General features: G+C 47.5%; 1 pseudogene; it reads left to right on the plus strand.

Annotated features, from left to right (window-relative positions):
- LOC114922221 lies at positions 1–6,455 on the plus strand (annotated as a pseudogene).
- The last annotated feature ends 447 nt before the right edge of the window (positions 6,456–6,902 follow it).

The raw sequence follows: 6,902 nt of genomic DNA on the forward strand, positions 1-6,902 counted from the left end.
ATGGGGGGTGAGCGAACGAGTCTCATTGGACTCGATTGGTTTGAGGCCTTGGGAATACAAGTAACAGGGCTACATAAATTGCAAACAGAGACCCTTGCAGACGTATGCAAGGAGTTTGCAGATGTGTTCAGTTCTGAACTAGGGTCCTACACCGGATCTCCCGTTTCACTAAAGCTAAATCCAACGGTACAGCCCATCAGGGTTAAACCTAGGAGAGTACCCTTTGCTCTTAAGAGTAAGATTGACGCTGAACTGGACAAATTGCTCCAGCAAGGCATTCTTGAGCCTGTAGATTCCAGCCCGTGGGAAACCCCCATTGTAACGCCTTTAAAGGCAAACGGGGACATCCGGATCTGTGCTGACTACAAATGCACTCTAAACAAGGCCCTACAGCAGCATGCTTATCCTGTGCCTGTTGTGAGCCATATTCTGGCTTCTCTCAAGGAGGGAAATTTTTTTACTAAGCTTGATCTGGCTCAAGCATATCAACAGCTGCCTGTTGATGATGCAACAGCTGAGGCCCAAACTATTGTCACCCATCATGGGGCGTTCAGGGTGAAGAGGTTACAGTTTGGGGTGAATGTCGCTCCTGGCATTTTTCAGAGTGTAATGGAAAACACCCTGAGGGGTATTCCTGGTGTATGTCCTTATTTTGATGACGTTCTCATCGCAGGAGACTCTCCACAAGTGCTGGCTGAGCGTTTAAAGGCTGTTTTACTTCGTTTCCGGAGAGCAGGTCTTAAACTAAAACAGGACAAATGTAAGATTGGTGTGCACTCCACTGAGTTCCTGGGGTTCAGGATAGATGCGCAGGGTATCCACCCGTCTGATGCTAAGCTCAAAGCTATTCAGAAGGCTCCAAGCCCCAAGTCTAAGGGCGAATTGCAAGCCTTTTTGGGTTTACTGAACTTTTATCATGCTTTTCTACCTCATAAAGCTGCTATTGCTGAACCTTTGCACAGAATGCTTACTGGCGCTGGACCAAAGTCCATGAGGCCAGTTTCAATGAGGTTAAAGCCTTGCTTACTTCCAATGCGGTGTTGGCTCATTTCAATGAGCAGTTGCCAGTGTGTCTGGCTTGTGATGCCTCCCCCTATGGTGTGGGTGCTGTTCTTAGCCATTTGACGGCTGATGGGACTCAGGTCCCTGTGGCTTACTACTCTAGGACTTTATCTGCTGCTGAGCGCAACTATGCTCAAATTGATAGGGAGGCTTTGGCTCTCGTGGCTGGAATTAAAAAGTTCCATGACTTTATTTATGGCCGCCACTTTACGGTCTTTACTGACCACAAGCCTTTACTGGGGCTCTTCACTACCTCCAAACAAACTCCTCACATCCTGTCCCCTCGTATGCTGCGTTGGTCCATCTTCCTCTCAGCTTATGACTATTCACTGGTCCATAAGCCTGGTAAGGAAATGGGTCATGCAGATGCTTTAAGTAGGCTGCCATTGCCTACTGTGGAGCCTGATCCCGCTCCTGCTGTACACATATTGTCCATTCAGGAGTTGCCTGAATGTCCCCTCAATGCTAGGGATGTGGCTGCTGAAACTGCCACTGACCACACGCTCAAACGCGTGTTGTCATGGGTCCTGTCTGGGTGGCCTGACAGGTGCCCTGCGGAGGACTTCCAACGTTTTTGGGTCAAGAGGCACAAGTTGTCCACTTTCAACGGCTGCCTCCTCTGGGGATCGAGAGTTGTGATTCTGGCCTCCTTGAGGGCTAGAATCTTGATTTCCTTACATGAGGGCCACCCGGGAATAGTCAGGATGAAGGCGCTTGCGCGCAGCCATCTGTGGTGGCCAGGCATTGACCGGGCCATCGAGGCCCAAGTTCATGGGTGTCATGCCTGCCAGCAATCCAGGCCGGAAATGCCCCAGGCCCCTGTGCACAGGTGGGAGGAAACACACACTCCATGGTCTAGAATACATGTAGATTACGCTGGGCCCTTTCAGGGTTAATTCTTCCTGGTTGTTGTTGATAGCCATTCCAAGTGGCTGGAGGTTGTGCCTGTGTCTTCTACCACAGCTGCCAAGACTATTCAAGTGTTGAGAAACATTTTTGCTGCACACGGGCTGCCAGATGTTCTGGTGTCGGATAACGGTCCTCAATTTACTTCTACTGAGTTTCAGGGATTTCTATGGGCCAACATGATCCGCCACGCTGCTTCGGCTCCCTTCCATCCTTCCACCAACAGTCTGGCTGAACGGATGGTCCGCGTCACCAAGGACACCCTCAAGAAGCTGACTTACGGCAATTGGCATCACAGGTTGGCTGACTTTCTTCTGGCACATCGTACTATTCCGTGCACTGCCACGGGTAAGTGCCCGGCCGAACTCCGTTGGGGTCGTCGGCTCATGACTAAATTGGACAGGCTGCATCCGGAACGTGTAGCTGCGCAGGTGTCTCAGCCACACCCACCACGGGTCCTGCGTGAAGGTGACCCTGTCTGGGCCAGGAATTACGGGCCTGGCCACCTCTGGGTCCCGGCAGTGGTCTGCAAGGTCTCGGGGCCTCTGTCCTACGAGGTGTCCCTGGCAGACGGCCGCGTTCTTCGGCGCCACATAGATCAACTACGTGTGAGGCGGGACTTGTCTGGGGGTCCTCCTCAGTCTCCTCTTGGGGGGGAGGAGGAATGGGAAATGCATTCTGAGAATCAAAGTCAACAGCCAACGATGGGTGTGGAAAATGAATCGGGTACTCAACACCCAAGTTCCACAGGTGTTTCAGGTAGCAGTTCTTGGGAAAGGGGATACACAGACACCCCTACACACACTCCAGCCTGGGAGTCCCACCGGAGGTATACTAACTATCCACCCCTAACAAACAATACTCCAGACACGGAGAATACCTGGGAGCATACTCACAACTCACAACATGCAAGAGAGCAGGCAAAACAAAGGGGAAACACGTCGCTTGCTGACAGTGCTCATAGAAGGATGTCCTCACGCATCCGGGCTAACAGGGAGGCATCCCTAGACCCTTCCACTACAGAAAGAAGCCAAGAAACTCTCACTCCGTCAGAAAACACGGAAATGAGTTCAGAGGGGTTAGACAACTCCATGGTGGGTAGGTCAACCAGGTTTAGCGATCGACAAGGTCCTGTATACTCGTTCCCAGGAGAGGGACAGAAAAGTCAAACAGGAGTCACCTGTCAGTCACAGGGCAAGTCACCTAGTGCGAGAAGCAACGGGGAAAACAATACAAGTTCCCCAAGTCCGAGAAGGTCAAAAAGGGAAAAAGGCCCTCCCAAATACCTAGCCGATTACGTAAGGTGAGCAGGTGAATAGCATTACTAGAACTAAAAGTCCAGGCTGGTGGACTCTAAGGGAACAAGGTTGGGGCCACTGGGTCTCTGTACGAAGAAACAGTCCCACACCGTATGAACACTGTGTAACCTTATCTCAACTGTTAATTATATAACCATCATTTGGATGGCGTCCATGCAGGTGCAGTATCATTTCATCTAGGGGGAAGGGGTGTTGTGTCCTGAGCCTGCAAGGGCAGGCTCGGGACGTTGCAAGAGTCCCGGGCATTTGCAAAAGCTGCCCAGGACCAGACTGAGTGGCGCCGGCCTTGCGCGCATGCGCAAGGCGGGAAAAGACCGCATTGTGATTGGTTGAATTTGCCCGGGGATCTGCAGGTATAAATAGAGGCCTGCGTGCTTCTGCTCGGGTTGTTCGTAGATTGGAAGCAGAGAATAAAGACTTGTTAGAAATGCTTCGTCTCAAGCGCCGTTATTCTCCGGACTTAACAATATGGTTTTATGATCTTATAATACCATTGGTTTTAATGAACTTTTAAAGCTGTATAACTCAGTTTATCTCCCTTCTCCATTACTTATTAACAGTAGTGGCCTAGCAGTGGAGGTGGCTCTCTTTATAACCTGTGTTTACCTGAAGTTCATAGTTTAGTCAGATTTGGCATCTAGCAATGCCAATACTAGCTTGAAGAACAACGTGTTCCTCTCCCCATAGTCTTTCAACATGTCCAGATTAGACTCTGGACAGATCTCCTTCTATTATTCTGGATGTTGGTTACATCTTCCAGTTTTTTCTCATCAGCAAATTTAATAAGCAGCTCATCAATTTTGTTATTCCAATAATTAATAAAAAGATTGACTAATATTGGCCCAAAACAGAACCTGCAGGACATCTCTGGTTTCTGCTCTTTACTTACAGCTATTAATGCTGAATCTCTGAAGTTAATAATCTCTCCTGTTCAACATCTATATGAAGCCACTGGGTGAGATCATCCGTGGTTTCGGGGTGGAGTTTCATCAGTACGCAGATGACACCCAGTTGTATATCTCCACCCCGGACCACCCCAAAGATGCCGCGGAAGTGATGTCCCGGTGTCTGGAGGCCGTGCGAGTCTGGATGGGGAGGAACAGGCTTCGACTCAACCTGTCCAAGACCGAGTGGCTGTGGTTTCCTGCGTCACGACATAGCCAGTTGGCTCCATCCCTGGCTATCGGGGGCGAGTCATTAGCCCCCGCGGAGAGGGCCCGCAACCTGGGCGTCCTCCTGGATACTCGGCTGTCTTTAGACGACCATATGACAGCCGTGGCCAGGGGGGCTTTTCATCAGGTTCGCCTGATACGCCAGTTGCGCCCCTTTCTGGATCGTGACACTCTACGCACGGTCACTCAAGCCCTCGTTTCCCGCCTGGACTATTGCAACGCTCTCTACATGGGGCTCCCCTTGAGGTGCACCTGGAGGCTCCAGCTAGTTCAGAATGCGGCCGCGCGGGGGATCCTGGGGGCCTCTAGATACTCCCATGTAACACCTCTCCTGCGCGAGCTGCACTGGCTGCCTGTGGCCTTCCGAGTGCGCTTCAAGGTGTTAGTAACAACCTTCTGAGTGCGCTTGAGGTGTTAGTAACAACCTTTAAAGCGCTCCGTGGCAATGGACCTAGGTATTTGCAAGACCGCCTCCTACCAAACACCTCCCTTCGACCAGTCCGCTCCCACAGAGAGGGCCTCCTTAGGGTGCCGTCGGCCAGACAATGCCGGCTGGCGACCCCCAGGGGGAGAGCCTTCTCTGTGGCAGCTCCTGCCCTCTGGAATGACCTACCCCCGACCTATGTACAGTTGCAGACCTGCGCCTTTTTCGCCGAGCCCTGAAGGCCCATCTATTCCGTGCGGCCGGCCTGTCGTAGTTTGATTATGTTTTAGTGGGGGTTTTGTATGGGGTATTTTTAGAGCAGGCCTGTTATTTAATTTGATTTTAGAACAGAAATTTGTGTATATTTATCGTGGTTTTTATTATCGCCTGTTCACTGCCCTGAGTCCCGTAAGGGAGATAGGGCGGTATATAAATTCAATAAATAATAATAATAATAATAATAATAATAATAATAATAATAATAATAATAATAATAATAATAATTTCTTTGCTGAAACTGAGGTAAAACAACCTCCCAACATTCTCTCTATTTCTTTTGAAGAAGAGATACGGCAACTATTTATCTGAAATAGTATACAATTTCCTGCTTGAGTCAAAGGTTGGACTAGACGTCCTTCAAGGTCACTTCCAATTGTTGTTCTGTTCTGTTATTTATCTGCTAAGGTAGTTGCTTTGTCAAAGAAAGAGACAATAGTTGTTCCATCTGATCTATTCTGGACAATATCATGTTGATTCCTACCAATCCTGAAATTGTCTTCAAGATGCCTACAAAAGCCCTGTTTTATCATCTGCTCTAACAACTTTCTAGATATTGGTGTTAGGTCACTGCTTGATGATACTAGAATCCTTTTACTTGAAGGTGGTTACAACACTCCTGTGGCACCTTTGCAGTTTCAAGTTTTTTGCAAGTAGTTTGTCATTGCCTTTCTCCTAGGCCTGAGGGACAGTGACTGTCCAAAGTTATCCAGTTGATTTCCGATGTTAAGGAGTAGGTCAATTATTAAAGATATCTCTCTCTCTCTCTCTCTCTCTCTCTCTCTCTCTCTCTCTCTCTCTCTCTCTCTCTCTCTCTCTCTCTCTCTCTCTCTCTCTCTCTCTCTCTCTCTCTCTCTCTCTCTCTCTCTCTCTCTCTCTCTCTCTCTCTCTCTCTCTCTCTCTCTCTCTCTCTCTCTCTCTCTCTTAAAATTGGCCTTTCTAGCAATGCAAACTAATGCCAACACTAGCTTGAAAAAAGCTATATATTTCAGGCTAAATCATCCTTGGGGTATTCTTTTGGGTACAAATGGCCATTTAATGACTTTTCGGAGGTATGAATGCACCCTAAATGTGTACTTATGACGGGTTAATTTTTTTATTTTATTCACTAAGTTAAAAAGGAGAAAAAAAGAAAAATATACAAGAAGAAAACAAAGCTAAGTAAGATATTATATATTCATACCTCAAGGACTATCTGTATGCCAATAACAGAGAAGGGAGGAGTTTATGTTGATTCCTAGCATTTTGAAATGTATCTTCTTGCAGGGCTATAGCATTTCCAATAGCTGTGATTGAGCTATTTTGAAAGTTTCATTATTTGTTGGGCTGGAGCACCGGTAATTGTGTACACACAGTTCCTACAATGGACATAGTTTCATGCTATTAGGGTAGGCGTCACCTACATCTCACAGGGCACTTTATTTTATATAGTAGGTTCTGTTACAAAGAAGACTCAATCTCTGGATCTCAAAAGATGACATTCTTTAATTGAAGGTATCTAAAGCACACCCACTGACCATTCTTATCAGCTAGACAGACACTATGGGATGTAGATAGTCCCTCAAATTAGGCCCGTTTCACTAACAAAAGACAATATCAAAATCGTGAAGCTGATATCACTTCCTTTGCATGTAAAGATGCAATATTCATTCCATGACATCTCCAAATACAGCTTAGAAAACTAAATAAGCAAGAAATAAAAAACATATTAAAATATTTTAAATGGACATTGTTCTGTTTTCT

This window comes from Protobothrops mucrosquamatus, unplaced genomic scaffold (genome assembly GCF_001527695.2).
Source record: "Protobothrops mucrosquamatus isolate PMUCROS unplaced genomic scaffold, P.Mucros_1.0 scaffold7, whole genome shotgun sequence".
Taxonomy (NCBI): Eukaryota; Metazoa; Chordata; class Lepidosauria; order Squamata; family Viperidae; genus Protobothrops; species Protobothrops mucrosquamatus.